The 23,908-nt window shown below is 43.1% G+C and overlaps 1 protein-coding gene across 2 annotated transcripts in view; it reads left to right on the top strand.

Annotated features, from left to right (window-relative positions):
• Positions 1–23,908, top strand: part of ptprz1a (protein tyrosine phosphatase receptor type Z1a) — a 99,381-nt gene that overhangs the window by 11,365 nt on the left and 64,108 nt on the right. The gene's annotated exons all lie outside the window — the stretch shown is intronic.

The raw sequence follows: 23,908 nt of genomic DNA, 5'->3' as shown, positions 1-23,908 counted from the left end.
GCTATCGAGCTACAAACTCACATACTTACCTTATCCGGTTACTTGGTCTGACAGGCAAAAGAGTGACACAGGTGTGCAGAGCTCCATTTATAGGGAGGGTGATGTTATTGGGGCATACCACTAGCCAGGGGGGTTTGCATTCACCTGTAAACTGTTGTTTTCTCACAATAAATAGTTGTATGGTTATCAATATGAAGTATACTTACCTTGTTGATACAGATTATTTTCTGTATTTTTTGGAAATGTTTTCTTGCTTCACTTGAGTTGTAGGTGAAGTTTGTACTTTTACCCGGTGCTTCAGATAGTTGGTTTGGGCCAATCAGGAGAGGCCAGGTGTAGTTAATATAAGATCAGCCTGCTTTGAGTGAGGGGAGAGTTCAGATGGTGTGAGGCACAATGCTCTTGTGAGCTCTGCCCTAAACTGTAGTCAGAAAGACAGCAGTTCTTTAAGACTGTTTGCTTGAGACTAAGCATTTCATGTGAGTTTGTTGATTTTCCTTTTTCTATTTTTGAGCTTACATTTTTTTGGGACATTATTTGACATATATATATTTTTTTAAATCTCTTGCAAGAAGCAAATAATGTAAATGTAAATATAAGTTGTTGTTTTTTTTCCTTTGTCATCTCTGTACAGCTAGCCCTCATCCAGAACGAACTCTTTTACAATTTAAAACACCAGTTTTGTTATTTCAATTGGAAAGTAGATCCGGCAGGTAGTGTCTGAAGGAAAACGTCCATGGTAACCTTGCACCAGGAAGAAACCACCTGATAGCACTTACACAAATAATTATAATCACAGAAAAAAGTGGGAACCGGGACTCGTTGTTTGTTATATTGTCATTATTTACTTGTTGCTGTTGGTTTCTGTGCTAAAAGTGTCCTTTGGGAGCTGTTTTGCTGTGGATTAGCAGCTCAGGGAACTAGACAACCCAACTCTACACCAAAGGTCAAGTTTGCTTTAAGTTTGTCAATTCATCTAATTTTCCTCCGGGATCAATGAACTATTTCTGATTCTGAAATTTAAAATGAGCTATGAACTAAAAGCAGCAGATAGTGCTCACTTTTATAAGTAGATTAGGCTTTTTATTGTGAATTCCTGATCATTCTGGTATGATCGCAGACTGTCGTCACCAGGGGAAATTCACTGTAGTATTTGGTGCTTGCAAAATAATCAACAATTTAGGATGCCAAATGAAGACAAAAAATATACATATAATTCCACATTTGCTGCTTGCTGTCTCCACTAGGAGGCTGACATGAGCGGCTTTCAAATCATGATATGGCATGATGTGAATGCGGCATTAATCCTCCAATTAATTCAATAAATAATCAAGAAATGTGAATAATATGGAGCTGCAGTGCGAGCGTACAGTCCACTCCACAATATGGTGGTAGCTGGTGCATAAGGGTGGTTTTATACACACACACACACACACACACACACACACACACACTCGCTCATTGTCTGTCCTGTGGGACACAACGTTGGCACTCTTCTCGGACCATTCAGCTCCTGTGTGGTTTAATTAAGTCGTTCTTTTCCTTGGGCCTCTAACAAACTGTTTGGGCACCATGTGCACAATTAGATTAGACCCACGTCTGGTGGAAGCCAAAACACCCTGCGAGCCTCATCCACGTTTAGAACAGATCCTCTATACATGTGGAAATGTGGTTAAAGGTGACTCAGAGAGGAGGAAGCTCGCTGCAGCAGGCTGACGCTCAGGCTCAGGCTTTGTGTCGGGGTGTACAGTACAGGAAGTGACAGGAAGCTCATGCAATTAGGCAAATGAGCTCTCTTCTTGTGTGAGGTACACAACACCTTTACTCTGAAAAGCACAAATTGCAAGAGGCGTTTTTGCACGTTGATAAAGTGACCAGCTTCTGTCCATTTGTAGCTGACACTGAAATGAAAGATTTTGCAATAACCCTCCAAGATATAATTATTACATTATTCCTTCATTTTGTAGAAATCTGCTGCATTTTGTATTAAAACCCCTGAATGCAAAATGTAATAGATTTACCTGCATTTTGTAATAACTGACTAGGCATTACATTACATAGGCATTGTGCTTTTTTTCTTTGTGACAGAAACTATAATTCAGTGCATAATGTAATAACTTGCTGCAGTAGTTGTCTCTATTTACATCAACTGTTCCACTTGATTTTTTACTTGAAAGAAAATGTACTAGCAGTAAATTGCACTTTTTCTGAAAAAAAAGTAAATGTGTTATTCCCCCTCCAAGCCACGCCCACTGCAGCCCCGACCACACCCACTGCATTGCAGGCCACACCCACAGCCATCCAAGCCACGCCCCCCGAGAGAGGTGGAGGAGATCTGATCATTAAAAAATGCGAGAAAATTTATTACACTTTGCATTCAAGGTTTTTCGTACAAAATGTGGCAAATTATTCCAAAGTGAAGGTAGAAGTTATTACGTTTTGGGAAATTATTACAAAATGTGATAAATCCCAGACTACAAGTTAACATTCATGTAGCTAATTCTGCAAACTGATTTTTTTTATATCAATTTACTTCCTGAAAAACACTTTGCATTTAGCTGTTTCTTCATACTAAAACATAAAAATTACAACCAGCAAAACCATCACAGACTTTTGAACAAGCCACCGCTCCGTTCTTCAGATAAAACTCACTAACTGATGCTTTACACTTTTAAATGACTCCTCCTCATATTATCTCCAGTTTCAACAAGAAATACAAAATGCAGTTTCATTGTGACTTCAAAGACAATAGTTAGGTAATAATAATAGATAATATTAATAATAGTAATAATAGGTGATAAAGCATCATTCAAACCTGTCAGCCTCTGGATTTGTTTACCATCAGAGGAATATCAGGGAAGCGGAGCTGAGCTGGGCAGTTTTTAACTTCCTGAAATCAACCTGCTCCCCTCTGTCCCTGTGAGTTATGGTGGCCTGTAAGGTACACAAACAGTAAAGTTTGAGAAACACTTCCACCAGAGAGGTTTAGTGAAAAGGTGATGTGTCACTCTGTCTAACTTCACAGGCCCCATAACACTGTATATCAGCAAGCTGAGTACTGGAGTAAAGTGCTGGAAACCTCTGCTGCCAGCCAAGTTATTGTTGGTTTATTAGTATTGATTAACAACTTACAGTCATATTCTTTGCCTCTTTGCTGCCCGAGGCCTTAGGAATCGATTGATGTCTGTTTCCAGCAGGTCCCTTGACCTCTGACCTCCAGCTGTGTGAATGAAAATGGGTTCTCTGGGCAGCCACGGCTCTCCCCTTTGCAGACACGCCCACCTTCTGCTAATCCCATGCAGTTTGGGCCCCAAAGCCTGCAGTCCACATGTGTTCTTGTGGCCTGTTGTAAAATGGTGTGTGTGTGCAGACTGGGGCCTAAACAGTCTTGGAGCTGCATCAGTTGGCTTTGACTGGAAAGCTGAGACTCTTGTGGATTCAATGAGCCACATTTGATTCCTGTGTGATGATGTTGGCCCCCATAGCAGCCATTTCACTGCAGGCAGAGACTTTTGTCAAACTGGACGTCGCTGGAGAAAATGACCTCTAGTGACCTCTAGGAGAATCACAGCCTCATCAGACTTTACACACACAGACTAGAGAGCGAGGCCGTTCAGAGGAGCTCTGCTTCTCCAGCTGGACTGAGTCTCCATCCAATCAGCTGAAAAATACAGTTCTTACAGAGAATCTGCAAATGTCAAAAGTTTTGGACACCAAATCACAGCCTGATTTTTTGTGTGCTGTTCCTTACAGTCTTGGTGTCCTGATGTGGCATTTTGGAGGGATTTCTGACTTTTTTCATTAATTCTCGAGTTGTAAAATTAGTTAAATTTTACACCAAATCCATGTCACAAATGCTGTCAACCCCAAAAACTGGTATAACAACTTATCACACATAAGTGAACATGGGAATGGTCTTCATATACTTCCATCATAATGTTCTGACCCATTACACACTTATACAAATAGGCGCCCAACTAAAACACAGTGTTTATTCCAGATTTAGGACTAGAATAACTTGACACTCAGAGCTGAGCTGCATCTCAAATTAACCTTCAGGTTCCAGCTTTCGGATGATTAATACGACTTCTATGCAGCTTCTACTGCTGACCTTTTATTTCCCCCTGAAGATCCCCCGTCCCCCCTGACTAAAAAGTGTCTCAAAGAGAGCTGGGGTGAGATGAGGTTAAAGAAAATGCCTTTCCTCAAAAGACCGAACTGAAAGGGCTTTGACCCCAAACCTGCGGACAAACCAGGCCCCACAACATGGCTGACCTCACCAAAGTAAAACAGTCGTACTTTTTCAAGAATAGTCTGCAGCTTAAGCCCTCTGTTGACTAAATGAAGCAGCGGGTGGTGTGGTGAATAATAACTACTTCCTTGAAGAGGAGGAGGCGGGTTCAGTGCCCCCCATCACCCCCACACCACCCGACTCAACTGTCCTTGAGCAAGACACCGAATCCTTAAAAAACCCCAGACCCTGACTTCAGGAAAGGAAAAAAGGGCAGCAGAGAAGAACATTTCCTGTTTACACTCAAAATCTCATATTTAATGATAAACGTGAGAACCTGCTGAGCTCAGACACACTGACACTGGCACCTGGCACACACACACACACACACACACACACACACACAGATAGGATCTTGTGTACGAGCTGCAGAGGGCTATCATGTTCGACGCTCTCCTGGTATTTTGACGCAGTGTGAATGAAGGAGTTTGTGTCCACAAGCAGAGCGATTGCATAACGACTCCTCACGGCCAACATCGCCTCTTCCCCCTTACCGGCAAGACGGCAACAAAGGAGGAACTGCTCGGCCTAAAAAGCTGCAGCCGTGACTCAGATTACCACCGACTGAGAGGCCAGTGATTTAGAAATCACACACTCACGTCTGTGCTCTGTGCTGTATTTTACTAAAAATTTACTGATATATTCCCCTTGGATAGGACCGAAAATGTCCTGCCTGAAGGACAAAAAAAATGTTCTTTGCATTTCAACCATCTCATCATCTTGAGAGATTTCACTCCTCTGATGGATTTGAGATTTTTCTGCGAATGTGTTTCCATGTTGATGAGCGAGATAACGCTGTCGAAACTTTAACTTCTGCTTTCCACTGCAGCATCTATAATTATTGACTGGGAACGAGGCAGAAAAAAGGCACAGAGGAAACCAAAAACCTAAAAAAAAAAAAAAAAAAAAAAAAGACTCCAAATAACTGAGGTACTGATTTGCACAAGAGAAATATCATCAGATCACCTGTGTGTTTGCTGAAATATGGCAGGTAAATTTACACTAGAATTTTTACTTTACAAATGACCAACATGACCGATTCACATGGGATTAAGATCACAGATGACCTCTGAATTTCTTACAAATTACCAGAGGATCCCAGGTACCAGCTGCACCGCGCAAATAAAGCTTTAGAGTGGAACTTGTTTTGTTTACATATGAAGTGAAAAAGGTTAGCCAGACTGCTAAAGCTTTTGTGATGTTGCTTTGATGGACTGAGATTGAGATTTTGTGAGATTTTGTCATCTGACGTTATGAATCTGCAGGCTGGAGGACAGATACAAACTCTGCATGACCAAAAGGTTTTTGTTCATGCTCTGAATATTGGATATTGAATTAGTCTCCATACTGTAGCCTGTGCTAAAGGGTTAGCATGTGCAGAGATGATTTCAGTGCCAGTTTCATCTGTGTTAGCCATGTGGTGAGGTAATGGTTACTACGTTTCCATGCCGACCACAAACCATGTCATTGAAAGTGACCTGGCAGGAAATCAGGTAACATGTTCACATGTGTTGCGAGTGGAAGCAGGCGGCGGCAGATTTGTTTTTCATTTCTTTACATTTTCATCAGAGGAAACATTGGAATCAAATTATTAAGTAAGGGATAATGCCCGCCTCCACGTCGTCCATTAATTTCTGATAATGGACACCTCGAAGGGCATTATCCCGCTTATACCATGGTCACTTACAAAAGAAATAAATATTAAATCAATTATTAATATGTTAATGTTGTTTTTTACCGTTAAAATAATAAGTTTTTCACAAGAAGCTGCTGAGTGGACTATTTAATATCTCTCGTTGTGACGTGTTGCCAAGGTAACCGGCTCTGGCCACAGAACCTGCAGCTCGGTCAGCTGCAGCTGTTATATTAGGCCTAATCAGTGGAGGGAAGTGAGATGACTGCTTAACGTTATGTTACCTGATACAAAGTATCATTTCAGAGTGCAGGTGCACCTCTTACCGCTTGTGTGTGTCCAGAGGATGATGCGAAATTTTGTTTCAAAGAATCAAAGTCCACAGATAGTTTCCTAAATCGTTTTTATTGCAAGAAATATTATCCACCATTCACTCTGATCATTAAATGTGTATCAAGCAAGTAAGTAAGTAAGGTAAGCAAGACAGAAAGATAGGCGACAAATTATTTAAAATTAAATGCAACGTTGCCGTTGATCGTGAAATTTGATAGAGTTACTGACATGTCCACCTTAGTGGCATTTGAAGGACAGAGATTTAACGTTTGTGGACCCTGACCACTGCTGGTTGGGACGACAAAATGTTGCTCCATTCTCGTGTCTCCTGGCCTGACGGAGCCCAATAAGCCTGCAGGCTGCTTTTGTTCTGAGTTTCTGTTGCCAAGGTTACCAACTGGCAATAATTTAGAACAATCAGGCTATTTGACCGGAACTTTTTTTCACAGGTGTCCTATAACACATTTTAACGGACACCCTGCAGCCAATCAGAATCGAGTATTCACCCAGACCATGGTATAAGCGTTCTTCAGTGACCGTATAGAAGAGAAAATAGACTGTATCCTCTGTGTTTATCATGTTTATCAGGTTCCTTATCCACTCTCTTTTCCTACACACACTCACATGAAAAAAGCTGTTCAGAAATGCGAGTCAGGGTTTCCGTGGTGACAGTGATCTGGTTTCTCCAGCAGGGATCCACCTGTGCCGACCGGCTTTCTCTTCACCCCTTAACCTGAACATAACACACACACACTTTTTACACATTTCTAATGCACATTTTCTATTCCTTGTTTCTTATAATTTCACTTTTGTTGATAATATATGTTTATGTTATATATCTTAATGAAAATCAACTGCAACCGACCCAGTTTCTCCTCGGGGATCAGGAAAGTGTTTTTGATTCAGATTCTGATTCTGAATCTGGAAAGTGTCTCTCTGTTTACATGGCAGATCAGAGATCAGCTCGTATGTGATGAATAACCCGCTTATTAAAGTTAGTGTGAGGTCTGTGTAGTGCTTTAATAAGCTTAACAGCCAATGATAATCAGCTGTTTGCCCCTCCCCCGTAAACATCACTTTAATTTGGCATGAGTGAACTTGGCAACTTGGATCAAACCTGTGGCCTTTTGGTAACGAAACAGTCATCAAAACCTTTTTATACACCAGTGCACCACAACACACACACACACACACACACACACACACACACACACACCGCTGTCCTCTGTGCGATATGAGCCACATGCTCCATATTCATCACCGAGCTTCTCGATGCATTTTTCTGCTCCTGAGCCAAGACATCATCCGTGGTTCTTTATGCTCTGCTTTATGCTCTGTGCCGGTGCTGAGCGCAGGCTGGCACTCACAGCAAAGCTTTTAGATAAATAAAAGTGCCTGAGATCTTTACATTGGAACCGTTCTGTTCTCCATTTCCCTTTAAATCTTCCTCTTCCTGTAAACAAGTCGCTCTAAGTGGGGACTCTTTGTTTAAAACATCCACAATCCCACTCCAAATGTTTGGAGCCGCTGGCTGTGGAAGTGAAAGAGCAGGCGGACAAAAACACAGAGGCGCTTTTCCTCAGCTGGGTTTGTTTGAGGTTTTTTTTTTTTTTTTTTTTTCCTGCAGCAGAGGCTGGCACAGGAGGGACAGTGGGAAGGTACCCAGCAAACATTTAGACCTTGAATGGACACTGACAGGACGGCCAGCGCCAACCTGAACCTCTGGTGTAAACACAACACAACCCAACGCCGCGGCGAGGCGAGGCGAGGCGTCTGGATGCTCTCTCAGCCACTTCCCAAACCGTCCTCCAAAGCCGAACATGAATTTAATATTTTGTTTAATATTTAATTTTAGGTTGTGAATGCACTTTTTGGGGTTGGCTTTGGATTTGGCCCCCGGCTCTCTGACGGTGGAGAGAGTTCAGAAAAGTGCTGAGTCAGACTCTTCATCAGCCAGGCAGCGTTAATATTGACCCGAGGTAAAGTGTCAGGAAATGATGTGCAAAGATACATAAAACTGAAAATAGCAAAATAAAATCAGTAATAACATGAGCTGGATGTGAAAAGCAGAAAGTAAATAAACAAATAAACACACAAACTGAACAATATAAAAAAAAAATAAAGAAAGAGAGAATAAAAATAAATAAATAAATAATAACCCCAAACTGGATAAAAAGTGTATAAATGGTTTGTAGTAGATAAAATAATAAAATAGTAAAGGAGACATAGAACATAGAAGTGAGTAAAACCAGAGCACCAGGTTGTTAAACAAAAACAATTACTGTCAGATTCATTGCAAATTTTCATTTTTTTTTTTTTTTTTACAAAGATCAGTGCACATTCTTATTCTGCTGCACATGTTTTTATCGTTCTTATTTCCTTTTTATTTCCTTCATGCTAATAGAGATTTTTTTCTTGAGGTTTTGAGCAGCTGTAACTGACCGGTTTCTCATATTTCAGCGATCAATAACATATTTGTGATGGTGATTCTGAGGTTCTTGGTGCTGTGGTTTTGTGTGCTGCTGCTGTTTCGAGGCTCTTTGTGTCTGAAGGGAAGCTGAGCTGCGTCTTCCTGCTGGGCCGAGGCCCCGCCTGCCTTTAGGCCCCCACTTGGTCCTGTGAGGTCGGGCCTCGTCGGCAACGTGACCCAGAAATAGAAATTCATTCATCCTCAAAACTCGTTTTGCTGCTACGAGCCTCACTGAGCCGAGCCGAGCCGCACCGTGGGCTTCAGATCCAGCTGCTGAAGTGCTACAACCTCTCTCTCTCTCTCTCTCACTCACTCTCTCTGTCTCTCTCTCCCTCTCTGTCTCTCTCTCTGTCTCTCTCTGTCTCTTTCTCTCTCTCTGTCTGTCTGTGCGACAGCGAGGGGAAACAGATGGAGTCTGTGTCCATGGCGATGGCTGCAGGGCCGGGGGAAGTCACTTTGGCTGGTGGCTGCGAGGACGGCCACTTCTTTTCTGGGACTTTGGCCGCACGTCCCCTGCATGCTGATGGGCTGATGGGCTGAGGGGCTGAGGGGCTGAGGGGCTGCGGACAGATGAGCGCAGGAGCAGGGCGGCCGCTCGGGCTCGGTCGCCCCAGGCTCGGCCGGACAGGGCACTGGGGCAGCCAAGTGGGTTCAGAGGTGGTTCGGGTTCAGCGGCTCCGCGTCCCGTCAGAGTCCGGGCGGTCCGTCCTGCTCGCTCCAGGAAACGGCACAGGCTGCACCACAGACGGACCTAAAGGTCTGAACTCTGAACTTCAGGAGCAAATAAGGGATTGATATCTGAATCAGAATCAGAAATACTTTATCGATCCCTGAGGGGAAACTGGCTCTGCTGCAGCTGCTCCAGTTCTCAAGAGAAGAATCTGTTATGATTTTATTAGATATTTCAGTGCCATCAGACGTCTCAGAGTTCATTTTGAAGCTCTAAGTGCTTCAGTTCCTGCAGATGAAGGTCCTCAAATCAGAAAAACAAATGTGGAAACAGGATTCGCCCCTCCATGTGTTTGTCCAGTAAGACTGACCCAAACCCTGATCAGCCAGTCTGCACGAGCTCCTGCTTACTGTAGAGCTGCTTTGATGCAGAAAGGAAAGCAAACATGGCTGCTGGTGGCGGTGGCGGTGGCGGCGGCGGCCCTGGCGGCTGGCTCGGTGCTGATGATGGAAACCCGAGACAGTTGGATCCATTATTCATCCCCAATCACAGACATGCTCTCCTGGGATGGATCATTTGTTTCTGGCTGGCCGTTCTGCAGGATATACAGTTAACAGCTCATGCATGCATGCACACACACACACACACACACACACACACACACACACACACAAAATCTCTCTCTTGCCCTCTCCCTAATTGCCAAGCTGCCAGCGAGCCATTCAGTCTTATCAGCGCTGTGCAGTGAAGCCGGTGTTGGAAGATCCAGACCAGAGACATTACACAGCAATTAAAACTCACACACACACACACACACACACACACACCAGCCCTGTCTGAACACACTCTACAGCAAAGCATTTGACTGACAGGCGGCCAACCAAGTTCAATATCCAGCCCAGAGGAGAGCAATTTCTTATTAAAGCCACGAGAAAATCACATTAACGCTTTAAGAACTAATGGATATTTAGATATATTCTATTATATTATATTATATTATATTATATATTTAGTTACAGATGTAGACACTAATGAGGTGACGCTGATCAAAGTCCATTTAATGTCTAAAGTTTTGCTGGAATTGTTTCCCCTGTCTAGCTCTGTCTGACCACACACACACACACACACACACACACACACACACACACACCCTAGGGCCCTCACAGTGACAGACGCTCTCCAGAGCCGCTCTCGTGACGTTGTGTCGGAGCTGCAGACAAACATCTGACCTCCTGCAGCTTTTCCAGCTCGTTCTCATGGTTTTGATCCAGAGATCCACGCCACGCCGCACTCACGCTTTCACACCGCCTCAGAGCGCGTCCCAAAGCCCCGCCCTCTGCACCGACACGCACAGAAACAGCCCTTTCCACATGCACAAGCCGATAGCAAAATATTCATTTGATCACATGACGACCGTTTTCTTGGTCCACATGAAAACACACCTCAGAGACTCGAGTTTAAACACTACCTTTAGAGCTTAGTGCAGATAAAAGTTTAAAACAGAGGAAAGAAGCTGTGTGTGTTTGTGTGTTTACCTTCACTAGCAGAGCTTTTCACACCTGTCTGTCTGTCTGTCTGTCTGTCTGTCTGTCTGTCTGCCTGTCTGAAATATCTAAAACAAACTAAGGAGATTTGGCTGAGCGTCAGCAGACAAACATCAGCTGATTAGATTTTGGTGATGATCCGGATGTTTCCCTGATGATGTTTGTTGTTTTTTTCTGACATTCAGGCCTCAGAGGTTTGCTGCTGAACGCTCTCACTTCTTTGTTTACCTGGATTTGTTTTTGGCGAGGGGCTTGCAGGACGCATTTTGGGTTTATTGGATAGTCGCAGGTGAAGAGAGACGGGTCACGTGGATTTGAACCTGCGATGTTGGGGACGCATGGTTTGCACCGTAAACCAATGAGCCTGCAGGTTAGAGCGCATTGTTGGGCCATTTCCGGGGAAAAAAGAAATTATGGAGCCGGGAGAGGGGGCAATCTTTTGAGAAAAAAAAAAAATCTGAATTTCCGAGATTAAAGTTGTGAAATCATGCGAAAAAACTTTAAGAATTCTCAAGTTTTTCTCTCATAACTTTACAACGAATTTACGCTTTAAACCGCTGTCGTACGCAGGAAGTCCCTCATGTTATTTTGTCAAAAGAAAATAAAAAATCCAACCTGGAGGACAAACAGAGGCTGCAGTTTGCAAAGTGGAGAGTCGTTGTGAGAGCTGGAGGATGAGTGTGTGTGTGTGTGTGTGTGTGTGTGTGTGTGTGTGTGTGTGAGCTGCTCAGCTGCTGTGGACGTGGAGACTCACTCCGCCTGGAGACTGGAGACACTTTGACGTCCACCAAAAGACAAATGTTTACGAAAAAAAATCCAGCTAACAGTTTAAACACACAGCTGCCAATCTGCCAGTTTATTCCAGGCTGAAATGTGCCACTCCCAGATTAAAGGTTATAATTTGGTCTTTGGTCCAAACACGTGCCGAGGCGGCGAGGCCACGTCACGCTTCCCGTGTAAATCAGGACGCATGTCGGAGGTTTGAGACACGGCCGCTCGCTCGTTTCTGTCCCAGCAGGAAAATCGTCTCAGCGAAGCCTCGCTCTCTCTGCTCCAAACAAAACGACTCAATAAAAGAGCATCAACGGCTTTAAACCGACATGTTGCTGGGTGTTTGCTTACTTTCTTGTCAGCTGCACCTCCTCCATTCTAATGACTGATTCCTGATGTGTGTGTGTGTGTGTGTGCGTGTGTGTGTGTGTGTGTGTGTCTTTATCTAGAATGGGATTTTCGTTTGTCTAATGTGTGCAGCACCGAGGCCGCCCTGCTGGGACAAACTCGCTCCGCGGCGCCTTCGGACGCGGCGTTCTGAAAGTCTGTCCGATTCAAAGCGCTCGGAAAAGGGGCGTGGCAGCGACAGCCGTTTACAAAAACACAGCAGATATATGGATCAGCCATCTGTCAATCATCAGCTCACTCTCCAATCAATCAAACCTCACACAGTGGAAGACCGGAGCTAAACACACAGCAGCAGCTTGTTAGCGTGTTGCTTCATGATTCTGTTTCTGTTTCCCAGTTCAGTTCCTGCAGCTCCTCACATCGTCTCACCCTCAGCTGGAGACTCTGGACGGACGCCGACTGGTCCCAACATTTTTTGGGCAGTGAAACATCTTCAAGAGTGTAAAAACAAGTTGCTTTGACTTGTTGCTGTTACATAAAGGAATAAATGTGATTTTGAATTGTGTCTCTGCTGGTTGCAGCTCCACTGAAGCTCCATCACTCTGATCCTGAGGGAAATGTTCAGAGCCAACATGCTGCTGTTTTATGGCTGCAGAATCACATCAGATAGAAAAGATCTGCATGTCTCGTCATGTTAAACACATTTCCCTGGAACTAGGAATCTTTGGAAACCTCAGGAGCTCCAAAGTCCTCAACATCCAGAAACCACACAGCTGATGATTGGCTGTGGAAAGCAAAACGTTTCCCCGCTTAGGGACTATTTTCCCTGGCGGAGGAGGAGGAGGAGGAGGAGGAGGGAGCGTTTCAGTGTGAAAAAGTCCTGAAAAGCCAACAGTGCTGCTGCTTTTAGGAAAACTCATGTGGAGGACTTTATTGGGCTGATGGAAAACTGGAGTGAAGAAAGTGTGAAGGCTCTGAAAGTTCATGTTCATATCGTAGTGGAATGAATGGAAACCAGCGGCTGGAGGAAAGGGAGGAGGAGTGATGTGGCAGCTCTGAAAGCCCACTGCTCGCTCTGGGAGGAGAGCAGAGGAACGTTCTGGAGAGGAAACTGAACTTGGAGAAACCCTAACCCTAACCCCGAGGGACTGCAGCCGCCCTCCCGTCCAAGACGAAGTGGGAAGTGCACCTCAGCTCCCCCACCTTACCAACACCCTCCTCCCCTGGCAGCGGACGGGACGGGATGGGACGGGACGGGACGGGACGGGGGGGTCACACGTTTTGGCATGGGCACCTTTCTCCCCCCCCGCCCCGCTGGCCGGCCGGGCTCTCCCAGGGCTCGGCTAATCCTCTTATTGAGCGGCGGGCTGGAGGGATGGAGGCTCCCACAGCAGAGGCCACAGCCGCTCTCTGCCTGCAGACGCTGAGCAGGAGCTCAGAGCCCTTTCTCCTCATTCACCGCTCTCCAGGCGGATATAAGCATCACCCCCCCTCCTCCTCCACCTCTCCTCCTCCCCTCCTCCTTCCGCCGCTTCCTCTTCCCTCCTCAAAACCCTGAACTGCATTCCCATCTCCTCCTAAATCACCCCCTCCCCCCCCATCCCTCCTCCTCTCGCGTCCTCGTCCTCCTCGTCTTGCCTCCGAGCTCGTTCCCCTCTCTTGATTTATATGTATAAATATTTTAAAAAAAAACTTTTCCATGTTTTATTTCCCTAGCAGTTCTCCACCATCCGCGATCATTCTAGCATCCCAGGAATATAATAATACTAATAATAATAAATACTACTAATTATAATCTCAATTAATATAGTGCCAACAGAAGGTCATATACCATATAGATATACCACACATTTAAAACTATATGCACACACACACACACACACACACACACACACACACACACACACACAAATGGAAGAATAAAAGCATTACAATCATATTTAGACCAGCTATTGTCTGCGTGCTGTGACCTCTGACCTCTGACCTCATTACTGTTGGCGGCTCTTTGGCTTATTCTGCCGTCATGTTGCTGTTATTTTCTGTTTATTGTGGATGTATTTATTGTATATACATACTGTAGATATGTATGTGTATATTGTTGTAACATTAGGGTAGGATTAATGCCTCTTTACATCATGCATATACTTTTTTTTTTTTTTTTTTTTTTACAAATTGCTAATGCACACACTGCAAAAACTCAAAATCTTTGATTATTTGTTATTTGATTATTTGATTATTTAAAGATTTGTCTTATTTCAAGTCAAAAATGTCTTATTCCTAGTCAAAATATCTCATTACACTTAAAATAAGACATGATCACCTCAGAAGTGACTTGTTTTTAGACAATTGTCTCTTGTTTCAAGTGAAAATTTGCTTGAAACAAGTGAAAATTTGCTTGTTTCATTGGCAAAATTTGTTTCTTGTTTCTAGCTAATTTTCACTTATTTCAAGTGAATTTTCACTTTTTCCACTGGCAAATTTTGCCAATGAAACAAGCAAATTTTCACTTGTTTCAAGTGAATTTTCACTTGAAACAAGTGAAAATTGTCTAACAACAATTTACTCCTGAGGTGATCATGTCTTATTTTAAGTGTAATGAGATATTTTGACTAGAAATAAGACATTTTTGACTTGAAATAAGACAAATAATCTTGGTAAGATTTTGCGTTTTTGCAATGCATATATTTATATTTCTTATTTCCCTTTTCTATTTCTTATCATTTCACTTATATATATATATATATATATATATTTTTTTTTTTTTGCTCTTGCAACTGCAGCTGATCCAGTTTCCCATCAGGCAGGGATCAATACATTATCTCTGATTCTGATTGTGATTCTGATGGCGGCTTCATGTAAATCAGAGTGTTGCTGCTGGTTTTGGCGGCTTCGTCCTGCCGGAGCGACTCCACAGCCTCGGCTGCTGTTTACAACAAGATGTTAACATCTGGAGGCCTTTTTCCAAAATGTTCTATATCAAAACTGGCAGAGAGAAACATTTCCTGAAGTGTGGAAACTTTGGTCCATTAAAGTGTTATCCTTTTGCCATTAAAGTATTCTTTAAAAAGTACTTTATTTAGATTATTGGTTCTTAAATCAAGAGGAGGTGTCTCTTTTTTTTGTAGAACTGATCATTTTGGAAACTGTTCATGAATCCTGAGGCTCATATTTTATTCTGGTTTATCGTGTGCTGATGGTTTTGCTGGTCAACATTTTGAGCTGCTGACATGAGATTCTGCAGCAGCACTGAAAAAACTGTAAATACAGTCCACCGTGTTCAAATATGGTTTAACGTGAATTTTTCTGTGGCATAATGTTGAAAAGTGACGTTTGGTTTGGGGTTGGCCTTTGCCTCCTCCGGCTTGTTCTGGCTGCAGGGTTTGTTTCAGGCTGGACTTTTGCAGGTTTCAGTTTCTGTTTTTCTGTGTAATAAAAAGAAACAAGACTAGGTGAAGCGTCACAGCCTCATGTGAGCTGTGCTGCTCAGAATTTGGTGCAAAATGTAATTATTTGTATGTTTAAAGGTGCAAATGACTGTAACACCACACCTGGGTTCACAAATGTGTATTTTATACCAGCTCCTGCACTGTGACTGTCATGTCTGCTGAGAGTTCCAGCTCTGAAAACAGCCAAGCCAGTCTGACTGATCTGAACTGATCCTGCAGGTTGTAGACTTCAGACTTTGCCAAAAAAAAAAAAAAAAAAAGAGTTGTAATTAAATGAGCACAAACTGTCTCCCTTGCAAAGTAAAGCCTGTAAACTTCAGGGCATGACGGCAAACAGAGACTCTGCTCTAACAAACAGAATCTGCATTTACATTTTCTTGTTTATTGTCTCAACTCTAAATATAGATCTTGTTTTTGATTTTTTCCTCTTCTTGTCCAAACAGTACTCATGATTATTATTGTTCATGTCTTCATTCAGTTATGCATCTTCCAGACCCGTGTATGAATGTGTCCCAGCATGCACTGGGAGCAGGGCTTCAGCTGTTTCTGCGCAGCTCAGAGATAAACTTCTGTGTCTACAGATTACACAGATTTAACTTAATAAGCATGTAGCAGTGAGTCTGTTTCTCCAGAATATATCTATAGTCAGTAGTTGAGTTGTAAAAAAAATTCAGGGGGGATGGTCAATTTTTTTCACTTGATGAAAAGTGGGGATGCCAGTTTTACAAGGGGGATGATTTTGACCGTTTTTATTTCAGTGGGGATGCCATCCACCCTCATGCCCCCTCAACTCGAGTACTGTCTATAGTGTCTGTATCTCCAGAACGTTCCTCTGCTCTCCTCCCAGAGCGAGCAGTGGGCTTTCAGAGCTGCCACATCACTCCTCCTCTCTTTCCTCCATTCATTCCACTACGATATGAACATGAACTTTCAGAGCCTTCACACTTTCTTCACTCCAGTTTTCCATCAGCCCAATAAAGTCCTCCACATGAGTTTTCCTAAAAGCAGCAGCACTGTTGGCTTTTCAGGACTTTTTCACACTGAAACGCTCCCTCCTCCTCCTCCTCCTCCTCCTCCGCCAGGGAAAATAGTCCCTAAGCGGGGAAACGTTTTGCTTTCCACAGCCAATGATCAGCTGTGTGGTTTCTGAATGTTGAGGACTTATATTATAAGGCGGCTGCTTCAACCACAAACTTTTGACTCCATGATGTGAAATCTGGAGCTCCACCTCCTGGTTTGTTGACATGGAAGACGTGGGGAAACACGTTCAGAGTCTCTGGTGTGGTGCTTTAAGACAGGCATGTTTGTGTGAGCAGGTGTGCTCTTTGTGGCCCTGTGTGCTGTATTGTCCCACAGCGGCGTGGCCGGTAACTCAAACCTGCAGCGTTTCATGTGGACGTGTTTGGGGTTTTGTTTGTCCACAGCGAGGAGCAGGACGTCCCGCCTCGGGGCGAAACTGAGCCGGCAGACGCCCAGACGGCCAGTTAAAGGGGCGGCGTGTCGGCCTCTGATCTAATTATCTGTATGCAGACGGGCCACACATGACTGTGGGCCTGCTTATGGAAAAATACCCAGCAAGCACTGGGCTGAGGAGGCGGCGCTCCACAGCGACCAGAGAATCATAAAGACATCAGAAGCCAGTTTGAGTTTTTAGTTTGGTGTCAGTGAACTTTAATAACCTCGCTGTGGGCTGAGGTGCCACCAAACTCTGCTCTGATTGGTTGATCCAAACTCAGCCTCTCAGTCACTCCAGTTACATATCAGTTCAGTTTGGTTTTTGTTTTATTCTAAAGTCTTTTTTCATAACTGGTTGTCGTGTTTTATTTAGTTGTAGTTTAGTTGTAATGTGCTTAGTGTGTAAAGTAAATGTAATTGTGATTCTGAAGAAAATCATAAATCTCAAATATTGTTATTCCTCCACTTTATTCTCCAGACAGCCGGATTATTCACTCACACCAACGTGGAAAATGCATTAAAAAACAAATAAAATAAAATAAAATAAAATAAAATAAGCATCTTCCTGCATCTTGTAGTGAAATCACACTGCAAAAACGCAAAATCTTACCAAGATTATTTGTCTTATTTCAAGTCAAAAATGTCTTATTTCTAGTCAAAATATCTCATTACACTTAAAATAAGACATGATCACCTCAGAAGTAATTTATTTCAAGTAAATTTTCATTTGTTTCAAGTGAAAATTTGCTTGTTTCATTGGCAAAATTTGCCCGTGGAAAAAGTGAAAATTCACTTGAAATAAGTGAAAATTAGCTAGAAACAAATTTTGCCAATGAAACAAGCAAATTTTCACTTGAAACAAGAGACAATTGTCTAAAAACAAGTTACTTCTGAGGTGATCATGTCTTATTTTAAGTGTAATGAGATATTTTGACTAGTAATAAGACATTTTTGACTTGAAATAAGACAAATAATCTTGGTAAGATTTTGAGTTTCTGCAGTGCAAGACCTGAAATCTGAGTGATCTCCGCTGAAATCAAAGTTTTACTGCAGCGTGGTTCTGTCTGCTGCCGGCCTGTGTGTGTGTGTGTGTGTGTGTGTGTGTGTGTGTGTGTGTGTGTGTGTGTGTGTGTGTGTGTGTGTGTGTGTGTGTGTGTGTGTGTGTGTGTGTGTGTGTGTGTGTGTGTGTGTGTGTGTGTGTGCAGCTGAACAGAAGGAGCGTCACCTGAGGCGTTCAGGCGCAGCCTCGCTGACTGCTCGGCGGCGCGGCTCGACGCGGGCGAGCAGCGGAGCGTGGGCGAGGCCGATGAGCTCAGATGATAATCCTCTGCTCACAGTAAACACTGACGGAGCTGCAGCCCTTCACTACACCTGACTGCACACACACACACACACACACACACACGTCTCTGAAGATCTTCATTGACTCCATGCAGACCTCAGAGGAGCGCTGTGTGGTTTTATTTCCAGCCCGTTGCTCTACATGCACTTAAATTATTCTCTCTCATTTCTTTATAAATCAAAGAGATCAAATCATTTTCAAACTCAAAAAAATCAAACAGAAGCACAGAAGATGTTTCTTTGAATCGTAAACTGCAAACTTTCCCCCCTGAGGAGAGTTTGTCCATTTTTTTTTTTTTACTTTTTATTTCTCTGAGTTTCAAATTTCATATGGTGCACCTTTAAACCTAAACCCAAATCCTGATCCTGAAATAAAAGTTAGAAGCATGAAGGCGTCCTCACTGTGGACAGCTTACTTCATTTTGATGTCCTGCACACACACACACACACACACACACACACACACACACGCACACACACACACACCTGTGCAGTGATACCTGCTGGCGTGCAGGTGTGTGTTTGACGTCGGACCAGCTGTTCACACACTCTCGTTTACATTTCCACCTTCACCAACAGCTGAGCTCAAGGACTTCCTGTCTGTCCCGCCGCCTGACTCCGCCCACCCGAAAAAAACTAAACATCATTTTCTGACAGGACGTTTTTTTTTTTTTTTTACAGGCGATGTCACGCAGAGAGATAAACGAATGACCGAGTTAAAGATAATTCAGAAGATCTTTGCTTTCTCTCCCTCAGTCTCCATCTTCAGACTGTCTTCCCCAAGTTTTCCCAAATTTCCAAGATGAAAGTTGTAAATTTATGAGCAAAAAAAAAACCCTGAAATTTTCCGAGATTATAAAGTTACAAGATGATAAAGTGACTGAATTCACTTCATAGTTAGAAAAAAGTGTCTCCTCCATGTCGTGTCTCTGCTGAAGCTCCATCACAACGGCTGCAGAATCACATCAGATAGAAAAGATCTGCACGTCCTGTGCTTCATTTTAAACTCATCTCCCTGATTCAAGATTCAAGATTCAAGATTTATTCATCACATGCATGAATGTACAGGTACAGCAGCAGTGAAATGTAATTGCAACAACTCCAGCACTGTGCAAGTAAAAAAAAAAAATAATAATAATAATAATAATAATAACAATAATAATAATAATAATAATAATAATAATAATAATAATAATAATAACGATAATAATAATAAAATAAATAAATAAAATAAAATAAAAATAAATAAATATAAAATAGAAAGAATATATGACATTCCTATATACAGTGAACAACCTGTATACAATATACAACAATATACAAAAAGTACAAATAAGTAGAGGGTAAGTACAATCCAGCAGCTCATGTTTGGGATCTTTGGAAACCTCAGGATCTCAGCTGCAATCTAAAATAAAGTTCTGTGGGTTTGAACGAAGCTCGGCTGTGCAGATTGTATTTTTAATGTCAGCTAATAGGCTCTGAATGGACTTCAGTTGTGTTCTGGAGGTGACCTTCAGCTGCTGCAGACGTTCAGCAGCAGCAGATCAGACGTTTCCCACAGGCGAAAAAAAAAAACAGTTTCTTACTTGAACTTCCAACCCCTGACCTTTAAACAAGAGGCCACGACCTCGCTGCCCCGGCGTCGGAGGGCGTGATTAAGTGACGAGCAGCGGAGTGAATAAAGCCACCAGACAAAGGAAAGTGGTCGGTCATTTCTTCCTGCCGACTTAATTGTTCCTTTATCGCCGGCTGTGGTTAAGAAGCCTTGCAGGAAGGCGCAGCTGCACCGGCTCGCTGTGAATCACCTTCCCGTCCGTTTGCTGAGGCGGTGAATCACGAGGGAAGTGACAGGCAGCGAGTTTTCAGCTTCATCAGGACTCAAAGAGAAAGCTGACCTCGGCTCTGAGGCTCCGGCTCCTCGAACACTCGAGTTCACTCCTCCTGTTGTTTCCTGTGAAGCTTCGCTGGACAAAAAAACTTTCTGCTTGCTTTCCCTGAAGCAGTACGACTCTCAGCTCTGATCTTTCTGCGCTTTCTGCCATCGCTGCGGATTTTTGTGTTTCTTCTTCTGAATTCACTGAGTGATCTTTTTTGGTGCCGTTTTTTTATTGATTGATAAACTCAAGACAATTTTCTCTCCCAGTGATAGACAGAAAGGTTTCTGAATCTGAATTTGAGCATATGTTGGAAGCGCTGCCAGGTTGCTCCTGTGCCTTGAGGTTTTGATTATTTGGTTTGAAGTTTTGTGGTCTGTCTTTCGTTTCTACACCAAAATGAGCCATAAGCAAATTTCCATGTGTGGGAGTTCCTGTTTGTTCTTCCGTTTCTTTTCTCTGCAAAGCTGCACGGCTCTCCGTAAGTTGTGGAAGTGATTTTAAAGTGATTGTGATTTCCTCTTACCTGCAGACACTTAGGCTAATGCAGCCATCAAAGCAACTGTGGGATTCAGTGGATTACTGGAATCTACTTACTGCATGTAAACTCCTGTTCTTAGGAGTTTTCCCTGGTGACAAACTGAAGGTGCTGCCCTGCTGGCAACATCTTACATCTCCAGACCGCAGCCAAATAATCCAGGATTAGAGTCGTATCATCTGGAGCTCAGATGGAATAAACAGCACACAGCGTGAGAGCTCATCTTCTAATTTACTCCAGACAAAAGTCTTACGGCCAGAATCAGGTCGGGTCACGGCTTGACTTCAGGAAACGTCCACAGTTTAATTCTGGACGAGGGGAGCTGTGGGCACACTGGGGAGTTCTTTAATGTTTTTAAAGTGAAGTTACATGCAGTTTTTGCAGTTTAATGACCCTTTGTAATGTCAGTTGTCACTGTAGGACTGTAGGGTTTTTTTTTGCCAGCCTGCAGTTTATTGTCTGGTCTGAATTCTCCAAATTTCTGTATCGAGCTGAAGATAAGCTCGCCCTCTGTCTCACCCCCCACCAGTGTTTACTCTAGATGTGTTTTTGTTTTTGTTTTTTTGTCAAATATGGAAGGTAGTCTAGATTTCTGGCCTTGCAGAAGAGCCACCAGACACATATTTCAGTTTGTAGGCTGTTTGTTGGATGTCGTGGCTGTTTTGTTGTGGGACTAAACTTGAGAAAACCCAAATATCCATTGGTGCTTCTGAACGTCTCCTGAATGTCCTGCAGCTGTCAACTCCAATCAAAGCTTCTCTGAAACTGCACGTTCATGTCCTGCAGATAAACGAGTCCAAATTTCAGATCAGTGGAGTGTCCAGCATCCAGTTTAAAAAGCAGTAAAATCACTCACTTTGACCTAAAAACAGACAAAAACAGAACAAAAAGCCTCATAAATCAGCTCTGTAGTGACTGAAGAAGTTCATGCAAAGCAGCGCCGCCTTGTCGAAACTCTGCAGCAGCTGAGTCTTTGTCAGGCTCCGTTCACAGTTAGCATCTTCTGGTTGATTTGTCTGAAGTCACTCCGGCGTTTCCTCCTTCAGTTCAGTTGGTTTGAACTCCGGTGCCACCAAATAACCTGAAAATGTCTCCGTCTTCTAACGAGAGAATAATCTAACCAAACCCAGAAGCCTAGAATAACAAAGGGAGTGGGATGGAGACTGGTGGCCTTTTCAAACCGTCTGTCTTTAACTTGGCCTCGGCTCGTCGTTCTGCGTGGGTTCTGCGTGTTGGTCTGCTGATGAGGTTTGTCTCCAGGCTCTGACGGTACATCATTACCATGACAGATGCAGAAACAGCTGGCTGTTCTAATGACATCGCCCCCAACATCACACCACATGGCTGCTACATATGGGAAAAAAATGGTTCTATAATGCCTCTCTACAAGACGGCATGGTTCCATGGAGAACCATCAGCTACTAATGAACCACTGTATTTAGTGGATAGTTTGTCATTTGAAATAAAAGTGAAAATGTTCCTTTATTGACTCAAAAAAAAGGTATTTTTGGGGGGGTTGAAAATCCTTGGAAGAGCCATTTCTGGTTCCTCAAAAGATTTTTAAGGGGTCTTTGAATCAGCTTTGGGGATTCTTTGAGGAATCAGTGAAGAGCTTTTTATGTAAAGAACCATGGTCTGAAGGTTCTCCAATAGCACCACTATGAACACCTGGTCTTGGTTCCAGTTGACACCATTATTTTTGCCTTTAAGAAATGAGAATTAACTGGGACCTCCATGTGCATTTTGTCTTCTCTCTCCCTTTAAGAGCCTTTTCTGCTCCCTCAAAGAATCGTTGTTCTGGCTGTTTGAGGCACATTTGAACCATTTAAACAACAAGAACCATGATCTGAAAGGTTCTTTATGGAACCAGAAAAAGGTGCTCCAATGGCACCACAGGATGAGAACCCCTTTTGGTTCTATCTTGCACCTTTATTTTTCTGTGTGCACTGAAGTCTTGAACGCTAGTGAGAAACGCAGGAAGAGTCGGGGTTCAGTTAAACCTTTAGGAGCTCCAGTTCCTCAAAGTGTCTCCTCAGCACACGTTCACGCCATCACATCTCACTTTTCTTTTGATTTGTGGGCCAAATTAGACATAATGCTGAGGGTCTACAGGTGTGTGTGAATGTGACTGTAAACAAAATGAAGTACAACTCAAAAGTAAGTCCCTTTCCCAGCCGTCCTCACGTTAGACACTTTATAAAAGTAAAAAGAAAGAAAGAAGCAGGCCTACTCCCAAATATACCTTATCTATCAAAATGAGTTTCCCTTTAAAAATAGAAATGAAAATAAAACACTGCTCACTTCACTCCTGGTATGAGCACAACTGGCTCTCTGTCCTGAGCGTTCATCAGGAACAAAAACACAGCAGTTTGACCAGATGAAAAGCCAAGGGATTATTTTGAACCCATTTGAATTTATCTGTAGCACATCTCTGGCATTTAACTTTCTATTTCTCTTTTTCTCCTACATTTGCTTCTCTCTCTCACTGAATAACGAGCACTTCCTGCTGTACACCCGCTTTGATTGGCCAAGATGGTTGAGTGATTTAGATAAAGCTCAGGATTGGACACGACAGCAAACCACAACACTATAAAAGGTTTGTGAAGTGTTTCGCGGTCCGGGTGGAAGCATTTCCGGGTCCAGACCTGGACCAGAGTCTGATAATTGGTGACATCTGGACTCTAGAGGTTGGAAAGTAGTTGAGGGGGTGATTAGGGATGTAGGTAGGAAGGTAGGAATGTATGTAGGAAGGTAGGGAGCAGAGGAGACCTGAGGATGTAGTAAGGCTGTGGGACAGGACGTTCATTAAGACCCAAGGTAGATGGAGCACGGAGGCAGCAGGGAAAATGGCTTGTAAAGCTGGAAAGTTGGTGGGAAGGTTCTGATTTATTATAAAATGTGAAGACAAATTAAATCAAGTCACTTTTGTTTTTTATAGCACATCGGAAAATAACAGGAGCTGACACAAAGTGCTTTACAGTAGTGGCAGAAGGCTTTACGATGATTAAAAGAGAAATACATAATAGCCAAGACTAAAATGGAAAACACAGTGAAGTAAAGGGGAAAGGGTAAAATCAAAGTAAAGTATTAAAATAAGAAATTAGGACATGAGCAGCAAATGAATAGAACCAGAAAAAAGCTGAGTAAAGCCATCAGCAGATTAAATCCCAGTGAGAGGAAGCAGGAGATAAATT

This window comes from Myripristis murdjan, chromosome 6 (genome assembly GCF_902150065.1).
Source record: "Myripristis murdjan chromosome 6, fMyrMur1.1, whole genome shotgun sequence".
Lineage (NCBI taxonomy): Eukaryota > Metazoa > Chordata > Actinopteri > Holocentriformes > Holocentridae > Myripristis > Myripristis murdjan.
The sequence above is the reverse complement of the archived record's forward strand: the minus strand, read 5'-3'. Positions and strand labels throughout refer to the sequence as shown.